Source organism: Lactuca virosa, chromosome 1 (assembly GCF_052849685.1).
Source record: "Lactuca virosa cultivar CGN04683 chromosome 1, Lactuca_virosa_CGN04683_v6, whole genome shotgun sequence".
NCBI lineage: Eukaryota > Viridiplantae > Streptophyta > Magnoliopsida > Asterales > Asteraceae > Lactuca > Lactuca virosa.
This window is the reverse complement of record NC_136426.1, coordinates 289049320-289062453: the sequence shown is the minus strand read 5'-3', so window position 1 is coordinate 289062453 and position 13134 is coordinate 289049320.

Sequence of the window (13134 nt, the reverse complement as noted above, 5' to 3'; positions counted from 1 at the left end):
TCATATTAATATATTATAACTTATAATATATTAATAAACCATAAATAACCTTCTCTCAAAAGTCCATCCTAACAAATTGTCCTGATGATATGCAACCCAAATGGACCATGCTACTCTCGGGTCAAGTACATACCAATAATAGTTATGGGCTTAGACATCTAATCCAACAGTCTCCCACTTGGATAAGTCTAAAACTATTATTGCAAGTACGACTTCATAACCCGACTAGCAATCGTAGCTCTTAAAGCCGCTGTCGAACTCTGAACAAATCAATGAAGTGTCCATTAGATAAGGGATCATATATTCCTCCATATAGATATCATATGGACTGAGACATGGATTATAATCATTCTCTCTGTCCATTTGTTGTTTCCCGATTTTTGATTTATGATGACTGACTGATTGAACAAATCAAATCCGTCCTGGCTTGGCCAAGCACTCACATGTGTCATCGCTAAATCATCGAGGGGCCTACAGATATCGCTTTTATCTCGAAGGTAAAAGGAATGGATAAACTTCGACTCATATGGCTTGTTCTACTACTTGTTGAATCATACACAAAGGCACGTTTTATAACATCGAGTTACCAAATGCGTTTCGTGCAATCAATGTATAACCAACTCATAGTAACAACTCATATCTCTATGTTTGAAGAATATAAGATATTATCGTCTCATGATCACTCGTGATAAAATCCATGAAGTGATTCAAATGAGCGCGGGTTGAATCCAATACTCAGAACTTATGAGCACTCATGAGTGTTGTAGCACCACTTTGTCCACCAACTTGGACCTCTACAAACCAACCCAATACAGTCTTGATTCATATCTACTTCCAACATATGACCGACTGTGGATGGTTTGAATAATTTAATCATTCAGGAAGAGCGACTTAGTTATTCTGGAAGTCAAAACATGCAAAGTGAAACACAAGAATAAATGAATCAAATATGGTATCAAACCCTATGAATATAAATAAACACTTTTATTTATCACCATACTGATTACTCATTATTCATTGTTTCGGTTTTATCAACTTTATGCTTGAATTAAAAACACTAGTTGTCCTATGCTCCAAGCATGTACACTATGTTTTTCTTAAACAATAGCTTTGCCATACACCAAGTATGCACTCTATGTTTGTCTATGATCCTTACTTTGTGAAATAAACCAATTTAACATAATTTCAATGATTTTAATTTCACACTCCCAAATCCTTATCGAAAAATGTGAGAATTTCAATTGTTGTTATCTATTCCTTAGCAATATATCATAACTTCTTAAGCAACTGCTCAAAATTCTGATGCGATCGAAATCCACCTTCACGATCAAAATTATCATATACTTCCTTTAAGATTTCTCTCTATTCTTTGATTCTTAAAACATCAACATGTGACCCAGTCACATCATGTAATGAGGATCTCAGAATAGAACTTAACAAAGTTAGATAATGGGCTCTACCTGATGTAGAGTCAAACTTATTAACTTTAACATCCTTAGGTAAATTTGGCAGCTTTGCAATCAACGCCCCTTCCTTTGGCAAAATAAACATATGGACCCTTTGGTAATGGGACTATCTCAAACTTAGCCTTTCTCTTTACCATTTGGTCAACCAGGTTGACTATGGCCAATCCCTTTCCATTAGGAAGAGAATGCTTTTTCTGGATTTCCAGTGTCACCATTGTCACTGTCTATAAATTCTTTTGGAAGTTGATCTTCTAATCAAATTTGCTTTACTATCGTTCCAAATCATTGCTGATTCAGCAGCACCAAGCAAATAGATATGATCATTAAGGTTCATGTCATTGTCTGTTTCTTAGTAGTCCCAAAGGAACTCACTATGTGACTTAGAAAGTGATTGAACATCCAACTTTCTCAAGACTTTGACACCCAACTCTCCCGGCTTGTCAATATGTGACTTCATCTCTAAGATGTGATCACACATAGACCTTCCTTGCAATTAGGGCTTGAGTGACCTTGAACTTGTGGGTTAGGGAGAATGATTGGAGGAGGTGGAGGAAGAGAAGTATGACTTCCATGAGCCAAACTCGGGAAGTCATATTCATTAGGAAAGCTTGGTTTGGGAAGATCATTGTTGTCTAAACCAGACATCAACAATGGGAGAAATTCACGTAAAGTTGATTTAAGTCCTTAATATAACACCCAATATGATATATTAAGGCTAGGACCCAACAAACTATTTTATAACTTGGAAGAGGGATGCCGTAATCCAAGCTATAAAATATTTGAAGGTAGGTGAATGACGATTCACCAATTTCCACCAAGATAAACGAAATGTATTATTAGGTTTTAATTGGTTTTGAAACTCCTAGATTCTTTTGAGATTCATTGAACTTTTCAATGGCATGTTTCAATCTCGAGTGTGCCCTTCATGTTTTGTGACTGGGATGCCGAGGATCACAAAACAAAATGTGAAGTAACCATGCAAATATACTTGGTACCCTTAATATTTACCCCTCAATCGATGTGCCGGTTAACCACACACGCTCCAACGATACTATGATAAACATTAAGTTACCCTTTTCCTACCTTGTTAAGTCCAGGTTAGTGTGCCGGTTAACCACACACGCTCCACTAACAGCTTAAACAAAGTGCAAAGTGTAATTTCATGGATTAGCACCTTATTCATATTTTCCTAAGTAACTAAGATTGGGAATTTATAAGTGTTTAGTTACTTAGTATTTATCATTATAATTATAATGAAGGGAGAATTATAGTCCTTGTCCTACCTGTTCGGCTAACGACCCTCCACCGGTCAAGGAAGCGGTGAGTGAGAGTGGACACCCATTAAACTGCCATTTTATAGGCAGTAACCTTATACCCCCCTTATAGACCGGCTTCGTGAATGAGGCCTACTAATGGTAAGACGACTTTATCTTATACATATCTATATAATTAAAATTATAATAATAGTATAAGGGTTGAATTTTAAAAATTTAAAATTCTAAGGTCTAGTTTGGAATTAAAGTATACATGGGGGGTAACTTTACAAATTCCAAAACTTGAGGACAAGTTTTGAAACCTTTCAAAACTCTTGGATTTTTCATAACTTATGAGTTTAATTAAGGTTTAATGAAAAAAAAATTCAAGATCCATAACTTGAGGACAAGTTATGGAAGACATTAAATCATTTAATGATGACATTAAAAATAGTGACTCTTCTATTTTCATAACCTATGAGACTTAATGACACTTTAAAAAGAAAACCTCTTCACTTTCCATAACTTGAGGACAAGTTATGGAGTTCATAAAAACCATTAAGATCAAATATTCCAATTAACACAATAATCAAATAATTTTTCTATGATCTAGATTAAACTCATAAGTAAAGATAATTCACATCAACAATTTTCAAGAAATTAGATAATCATATAAACTAATACAAATCTTGAAACTTTGACAATTATCCTTTGAAGACTCTTGGAATTCATAACCTAAAGAGTTAATAAATGAGACATTTCACATCCATAACTTATGGAAGTTTCAAAACTCTTAAGATCATAACTTTAAAAAAAACTTTTGAGTTCCAAAATTTTATGACAAAATTTGTAACTCCTTAAAACCATTTAGATCAAACTTTTAAAACAAATAAAATAATCATATCATTCTATCTTTTAATAAATTGACCTAATTCAACTCTTGTAGTAAAGTGACTCAAATTTTATAAATAATTAGTTTTTCATAAAATCAAGTAATTATCATAAAATTTGACAAACTTCATGTTTTTTTTTTCTTTTTTTTTTTCCTTCAAATTGAAAAAAAAAAATACATTTGCATCAAATATAATAGAAAACAACCCATGGCTTTGATACCACTGTTGGGTTTTAGTATACTACAACATCCTATGGTGCACATACAACCCTAAATACCTTGGATCTATGTTTTCTCTATTATACTTGCAAATGGTTTCCAAGGCATTAAACCTATAACTAGCATGCATTTGACATAAACCATATAATATACTAGTTAGGGAAACATACCTTTTTATGTGGCTTGAAGTCTTGATGTATTTGGCCTTAAGAGCTTAGCACCAATAGTATGAAATGCCTCAAATGGAATCACAACACACCTAGGACAAAGGTGGCTCTTGAGAGAGAATTCCATGCACCAAAACACCTCCATATTTCTCTAAGAAAAGAAGTGGTGATTTTGGCTATGGAGTAACCTATTTATATGTAGGATTCCAAGGGTCATGGGTATAACTCATAATCCATATCCATGGGTTTTATGATCCATGGTTCATGTGGCCCAACTCTTTATGTATCCATACATAAACTTGGTCCAACATGGATCATAAGCCCAACACATATAAATATAACTAATTATCATAATTAGTCCCCATAGATTTAATTAGTCTCTTTTGATCACTAAATTAATTCCAAATTAATTCTTGATCGATACTAATTAAAACATATGATTTCATATTAATATATTATAACTTATAATATATTAATAAACCATAAATAACCTTCTCTCAAAAGTCCATCCTAACAAATTGTCCTGATGATATGCAACCCAAATGGACCATGCTACTCTCGGGTCAAGTACATACCAATAATAGTTATGGGCTTAGACATCTAATCCAACAGTCTCCCACTTGGATAAGTCTAAAACTATTATTGCAAGTACGACTTCATAACCCGACTAGCAATCGTAGCTCTTAAAGCCGCTGTCGAACTCTGAACAAATCAATGACGTGTCCATTAGATAAGGGATCATATATTCCTCCATATAGATATCATATAGACTGAGACATGGATTATAATCATTCTCTCTGTCCATTTGTTGTTTCCCGATTTTTGATTGATGATGACTGACTGATTGAGCAAATCAAATCAGTCCTGGCTTGGCCAAGCACTCACATGTGTCATCGCTAAATCATCGAGGGGCCTACATATATCGCTTTTATCCCGAAGGTAAAAGGAGTGGATAAACTTCGACTCATATGGCTTGTTCTACTACTTGTTGAATCATACACAAATGCACGTTTTATAACATCGAGTTACCAAATGCGTTTCGTGCAATCAATGTATAACCAACTCATAGTAACAACTCATATCTCTAGGTTTGAAGAATATAAGATATTATCGTCTCATGATCACTCGTGATAAAATCCATGAAGTGATTCAAATGAGCGCGGGTTGAATCCAATACTCAGAACTTATGAGCACTCATGAGTGTTGTAGCACCACTTTGTCCACCAACTTGGACCTCTACAAACCAACCCATGACAGTCTTGATTCATATCTACTTCCAACATATGACCGACTGTGGATGGTTTGAATAATTTAATCATTCAGGAAGAGCGACTTAGTTATTCTGGAAGTCAAAACATGCAAAGTGAAACACAAGAATAAATGAATCAAATATGGTATCAAACCCTATGAATATAAATAAACACTTTTATTTATCACCATACTGATTACTCATTATTCATTGTTTCGGTTTTATCAACTTTATGCTTGAATTAAAAACACTAGTTGTCCTATGCTCCAAGCATGTACACTATGTTTTTCTTAAACAATAGCTTTGCCATACACCAAGTATGCACTCTATGTTTGTCTATGATCCTTACTTTGTGAAATAAACCAATTTAACATAATTTCAATGATTCTAATTTCACACTCCCAAATCCTTATCGAAAAATGTGAGAATTTGAAATTCCTATCATTTATCGAAATCTGTTTAGATTTTAAACTTATATGCACTAACCCTCCTGTAATAAATATGTACAAAGTCACAAAGACTTGTCAATAGTCATTATAAGGTATTCCAATGGAGATCAACTCCATGGAAACTAAGTCTCATATTCAAAGTACATTGCTTTAGACATGCTTCTTGCATGATAACTTCCACCTATGGAGACAACTCCATATTCTCATTTTGACTATCACTTCTGAATAAGAGATGCCTCTTTTCAGAATATGTCAATATTGTCCTTCCAAAATTAGCACTATACTTCCAACTGTCCCTGAGCAACCAATCTTTGGTAAACCTCAGATTGTCCTCGACAATTGCTTAATCATTTTAGTCATATCCAATTATAGACCTTTTCCCTTCTTAATGCCTCTGGGCATTTGGAAAAATTTAGAAATGACAAATATTATAGCACATGCAATCGATCCTGTACCCAAAGCAAATGGTACACGATTCATGATGTCTCACATAAAGACATGATTCTAGACCAGTCTTTTGCTACAATATTTTTATTTGCCATGTTTTCAAAATTTGACTATGAAGAGGGATGCCGTAATCATAATCGAATTTTGAGAACGCAATATATAGAATTTCCTTAAGTTGAACCAATCCAACATGAAATTCATATATATATTCTTGACTAAAGATGATTAAGGTCTCAATCTAAGCCTTTAGAACTGAAATGAAGTATATCCTCTCCCTTAATTATAGCAAAACAACTTTTTCAATCCCTGCAGCCTCACGAATTGAAACTTTAGTTTTCTATAATTAACATTGCTAACTTGCAACACTAACAATAATTATCATGCTCCCACTAACATGATGATTATTAGCATAACACTTATGCTCCCACTAGCTTTGACATGTACTCATAAATCAGCTGGACTTCTAGAAATCAATACTTTATTGACTTTCTTACCAAAGTTCAGATTTCTGATACAAGATGTTTTGATAAAACTTTATCAAAATCATACACCTTTCCTTAGATAGCATGCATGTGTGTCTAAACAATTTCAGAACTATGAAAAGGGATGCCGTAATCATAGTCTCAATTGTTTAGACCTTTTGCCATCTGCTTCAAATCTACTTGGTGGAAGTGTTTCCTCACCATCATTTTCATGAATCGGAGAGAAACCTTATGAACCTTAGATTTTATGGTGTATGTGTTCTTATCCATGTGAATCGTCAAAACCATAGTCACAAGACAAGGATAATGACAAATCCAAACTCATATGGACTGAACTTATGCAATCTTAACTTCTTGCCACCTGGCAGTACAGGGCCTGCCATTGCTTCCAAGTTGTTATGCAACCAATTGAGAACTTTCAGAACTCTTATGCAAAGCCAACTTTAACTGGAATGGGCACAGAATATGTCAACACGATAGGTTATAAACCTCAAGTCGTGTGCTAGTGAAGAACCTCAGGTTTTATTCTTGATTAGTTCTTGAAATTCTTTTTAGGATCTTTAAGACTCCCACTATCCTCTTGACATATAAGACTATCTTGCCAAATATTCAACAGATAGTGCGGATTCTTTATCAAGACAAACACTTCACACAATTGGCCTTAGTTGGTCTTTGTTTTATCCAAAACATCACAACTTACCAATTTCAAATGTACAAGAGTAGGAGACTTTTACTCTTACATTTGACAAGTGTTTTAAACCTTTCTTTAAGATATGTCACTCAAGTTACAATCTTGGAGTATGACTCTAAGAATTGTTTTGGAACGAAGTGTGACTCATCTTCCTGATCTAACCATTTCAACAATTCATGACTCCTCTTCTTAGTCATAAGAATGCACTAAGATGACCTTTAGAGGACTAATTGTGATATGATTTCTAAATCATTAAGACGATCACAAACATGATACTAAATTACTCTCCCATCTTTTCAGATTTGAGAATTTTTATCTTTCTGCCTAATTTGATTCTTCCCATTCGTTCTGCCATACATTGAGACTTTTCCAATGTTTCAGAATTATACTTAAACTTGTAAGTATAACAATATTTACTAAACTTTAGTAAATCAAATAGTCTTAACGAGCTTTGTGGTGGACATGACCAGTGCACAAGAATGTGTACTCGATCCCTTTAGTCCTTCACTTGACTCACACATCCATGTGAACAAGTAATTAGTCTTGATTTTCCAATGCTTGAAAGTTCTCATTCATCATACTATTCAACTTGCATGATTCCAAGTTTCGGTCCAATTGAAACTTGGGTGATGAGGAACTTTCCTGATTTGGTAAATTTAGACACTACCACAAATGAAAGAATCAAATCCATTTTCCAATATTGCTGTCAGTGGAATCATATAAGCAACAATTTTCCATAAATGCCATTGTAAGGATACTTCAAATAAATAAAATTAAACAATTTTCTTTTATTTTAAAACTTTGCGGAAAAACTTATCCTTACAATCCACATGGAAAATTGTTGTTATCTATTCCTTAGCAATATATCATAACTTCTTAAGCAACTGCTCAAAATTCTGATGCGATCGAAATCCACCTTCGCGATCAGAATTATCATATACTTCCTTTAAGATTTCTCTCTATTCTTTGGTTCTTAAAACATCAACATGTGACCCAGTCACATCATGTAATGAGGATCTCAGAATAGAACTTAATAAAGTTAGATAATGGGCTCTACCTGATGTAGAGTCAAACTTATTGACTTTAACATCCTTAGGTAAATTTGGCAGCTTTGCAATCAACGCCCCTTCCTTTGGCAAAATAAACATATGGACCCTTTGGTAATGGGACTATCTCAAACTTAGCCTTTCTCTTTACCATTTGGTCAACCGGGTTGACTATGGCCAATCCCTTTCCATTAGGAAGAGAATGCTTTTTCTGGATTTCCAGTGTCACCATTGTCACTGTCTATAAATTCTTTTGGAAGTTGATCTTCTAATCAAATTTGCTTTACTATCGTTCCAAATCATTGCTGATTCAGCAGCACCAAGCAAATAGATATGATCATTAAGGTTCATGTCATTGTCTGTTTCTTAGTAGTCCCAAAGGAACTCACTATGTGACTTAGAAAGTGATTGAACATCCAACTTTCTCAAGACTTTGACACCCAACTCTCCCGGCTTGTCAATATGTGACTTCATCTCTAAGATGTGATCACACATAGACCTTCCTTGCAATTAGGGCTTGAGTGACCTTGAACTTGTGGGTTAGGGAGAATGATTGGAGGAGGTGGAGGAAGAGAAGTATGACTTCCATGAGCCAAACTCGGGAAGTCATATTCATTAGGAAAGCTTGGTTTGGGAAGATCATTGTTGTCTAAACCAGACATCAACAATGGGAGAAATTCACGTAAAGTTGATTTAAGTCCTTAATATAACACCCAATATGATATATTAAGGCTAGGACCCAACAAACTATTTTATAACTTGGAAGAGGGATGCCGTAATCCAAGCTATAAAATATTTGAAGGTAGGTGAATGACGATTCACCAATTTCCACCAAGATAAACGAAATGTATTATTAGGTTTTAATTGGTTTTGAAACTCCTAGATTCTTTTGAGATTCATTGAACTTTTCAATAGCATGTTTCAATCTCGAGTGTGCCCTTCAGGTTTTGTGACTGGGATGCCGAGGATCACAAAACAAGGTGTGAAGTAACCATGCAAATATACTTGGTACCCTTAATATTTACCCCTCAATCGATGTGCCGGTTAACCACACACGCTCCAACGATACTATGATAAACATTAAGTTACCCTTTGCCTACCTTGTTAAGTCCAGGTTAGTGTGCCGGTTAACCACACACGCTCCACTAACAGCTTAAACAAAGTGCAAAGTGTAATTTCATGGATTAGCACCTTATTCACATTTCCTAAGTAACTAAGATTGAGAATTTATAAGTGTTTAGTTACTTAGTATTTATCATTATACTTATAATGAAGGGAGAATTATAGTCCTTGTCCTACCTGTTCGGCTAACGACCCTCCACCGGTCAAGGAAGCGGTGAGTGAGAGTGGACACCCATTAAACTGCCATTTTATAGGCAGTAACCTTATACCCCCCTTATAGACCGGCTTCGTGAATGAGGCCTACTAATGGTAAGACGACTTTATCTTATACATATCTATATAATTAAAATTATAATAATAGTATAAGGGTTGAATTTTAAAAATTTAAAATTCTAAGGTCTAGTTTGGAATTAAAGTATACATGGGGGGTAATTTTACAAATTCCAAAACTTGAGGACAAGTTTTGAAACCTTTCAAAACTCTTGGATTTTTCATAACTTATGAGTTTAATTAAGGTTTAATGAAAAAAAAAATTCAAGTTCCATAACTTGAGGACAAGTTATGGAAGACATTAAATCATTTAATGATGACATTAAAAATAGTGACTCTTCTATTTTCATAACCTATGAGACTTAATGACACTTTAAAAAGAAAAACTCTTCACTTTCCATAACTTGAGGACAAGTTATGGAGTTCATAAAAACCATTAAGATCAAATATTCCAATTAACATAATAATCAAATAATTTTTCTATGATCTAGATTAAACTCATAAGTAAAGATAATTCACATCAACAATTTTCAAGAAATTAGATAATCATATAAACTAATACAAATCTTGAAACTTTGACAATTATCCTTTGAAGACTCTTGGAATTCATAACCTAAAGAGTTAATAAATGAGACATTTCACATCCATAACTTATGGAAGTTTCAAAACTCTTAAGATCATAACTTTAAAAAAAACTTTTGAGTTCCAAAATTTTATGACAAAATTTGTAACTCCTTAAAACCATTTAGATCAAACTTTTAAAACAAATAAAATAATCATATCATTCTATCTTTTAATAAATTGACCTAATTCAACTCTTGTAGTAAAGTGACTCAAATTTTATAAATAATTAGTTTTTCATAAAATCAAGTAATTATCATAAAATTTGACAAACTTCATGTTTTTTTTTCTTTTTTTTTCCTTCAACTTGAAAAAAAAAATACATTTGCATCAAATATAATAGAAAACAACCCATGGCTTTGATACCACTGTTGGGTTTTAGTATACTACAACATCCTATGGTGCACATACAACCCTAAATACCTTGGATCTATGTTTTCTCTATTATACTTGCAAATGGTTTCCAAGGCATTAAACCTATAACTAGCATGCATTTGACATAAACCATATAATATACTAGTTAGGGAAACATACCTTTTTATGTGGCTTGAAGTCTTGATGTATTTGGCCTTAAGAGCTTAGCACCAATAGTATGAAATGCCTCAAATGGAATCACAACACACCTAGGACAAAGGTGGCTCTTGAGAGAGAATTCCATGCACCAAAACACCTCCATATTTCTCTAAGAAAAGAAGTGGTGATTTTGGCTATGGAGTAACCTATTTATATGTAGGATTCCAAGGGTCATGGGTATAACCCATAATCCATACCCATGGGTTTTATGATCCATGGTTCATGTGGCCCAACTCTTTATGTATCCATACATAAACTTGGTCCAACATGGATCATAAGCCCAACACATATAAATATAACTAATTATCATAATTAGTCCCCATAGATTTAATTAGTCTCTTTTGATCACTAAATTAATTCCAAATTAATTCTTGATCGATACTAATTAAAACATATGATTTCATATTAATATATTATAACTTATAATATATTAATAAACCATAAATAACCTTCTCTCAAAAGTCCATCCTAACAAATTGTCCTGATGATATGCAACCCAAATGGACCATGCTACTCTCGGGTCAAGTACATACCAATAATAGTTATGGGCTTAGACATCTAATCCAACAATAAGGTGATAGTGGGTATGGATTGGTTGAGCCCCAATGGGGTAGTGATTGATTGTGAACTGCAGTAGTGAGGGTTCGCACTCCTAATGGGGGAGAGTTAGTGATTCAGGGCGAGAGGCCACAACGCGGACCGATTCTGTGTTCAACAGCGAGACCGAGGCGCTACTTTCAGCAGGGTTGCGCGGGGTACGTCGCCTTTGTTTTAGATGCCCGGGAGAAGGGCAAGGCGACAGTTGGCGATGTACTGGTAGTACGCGAGTACCCGGATGTATTTCCAGAGGATTTTCCTAGGATACCTCCTGAGAGACAGGTTGAGTTCAGGATTGACCTGGTTCCTGGTGCGGCTCCAATAGCCAAGGCACCGTACCGGTTGGCTCCTCCCGAGATGCAGGAGTTGTCTACGTAGCTGCAGGAGCTGCTAGACAAGGGTTTTATCAGACTGAGCAGTTCACCATGGGGATCCCCGATCCTGTTTGTGAAGAAGAAGGACGGGTCACACCGTATGTGTATAGATTACCGGGAGTTGAACAAGGTGACGGTGAAGAAACGTTACCCACTTCCGAGGATAGATGACTTGTTTGATCAGCTCTAGGGAGCATCTTGGTTCTCCAAGATTGATTTGCGCTCCGGTTATCATCATATGCGGGTCAGAGGTGAGGACGTACAGAAGACCGCTTTTAGGACCCGCTATGGTCATTATGAGTTCGTGGTGATGCCATTTGGGCTCACCAACGCACCAACCGCGTTCATGGATCTCATGAACCGCGTATGCAGACCGATGTTGGATCGGTCTGTGATAGTGTTAATCGATGACATCTTGGTCTATTCCAAGACTCAGGAGCAGCACGAGGAGCACCCGAGGGAGGTGCTAGAGACACTGAGGAGGGAGAAACTTTTCGCAAAGTTCTCCAAGTATGAGTTCTGGTTGCGCGAGGTGCAGTTCCTTGGACACCTCGTCAACTAGAAGGGTATACTAGTAGATCCGGCCAAGATAGAGGCCATGATGCAGTGGGAGGTCCCGAGGTCTCCATCTGAGATTCGGAGCTTCCTAGGTTTGGCAGGGTACTACAGGAGATTCATCCAGGATTTCTCCAAGATAGCAGTTCCGCTCACTCGACTGACCAGGAAGTCGGTGGCATTTCGCTGGGGGCCTGAGCAGCAGGCAGCATTTGAGACCCTCATGCAGAGATTATGTGAGGCACCGATTCTTACCCTGCTAGAGGGAGTGGATGACTTCGTAGTCTACTGTGATGCTTCGATCATAGGTATGGGAGCAGTGTTGATGCAGCGAGGGCATGTGATAGCTTATGCCTCTAGACAGTTGAAGCCTCACGAGGCTAACTATCCGACGCACGATTTAGAGCTGGGGACAGTGGTGTTCGCCCTCAAGATTTAGAGACATTACCTCTATGGGGTCCGTTGTACCATTTACACGGATCACAAGAGTATGAGGTACCTCATGGATAAGCCGAATCTAAACATGAGGCAACGTCGGTGGTTAGATGTGGTTAAGGACTATGATTGTGAGATCCTTTATCATCCGGGCAAGGCCAATGTAGTGGCCGACGCCCGAACCGCAAGGCGATGACGGCCCCGATCAGAGATATATGTCTGAGGA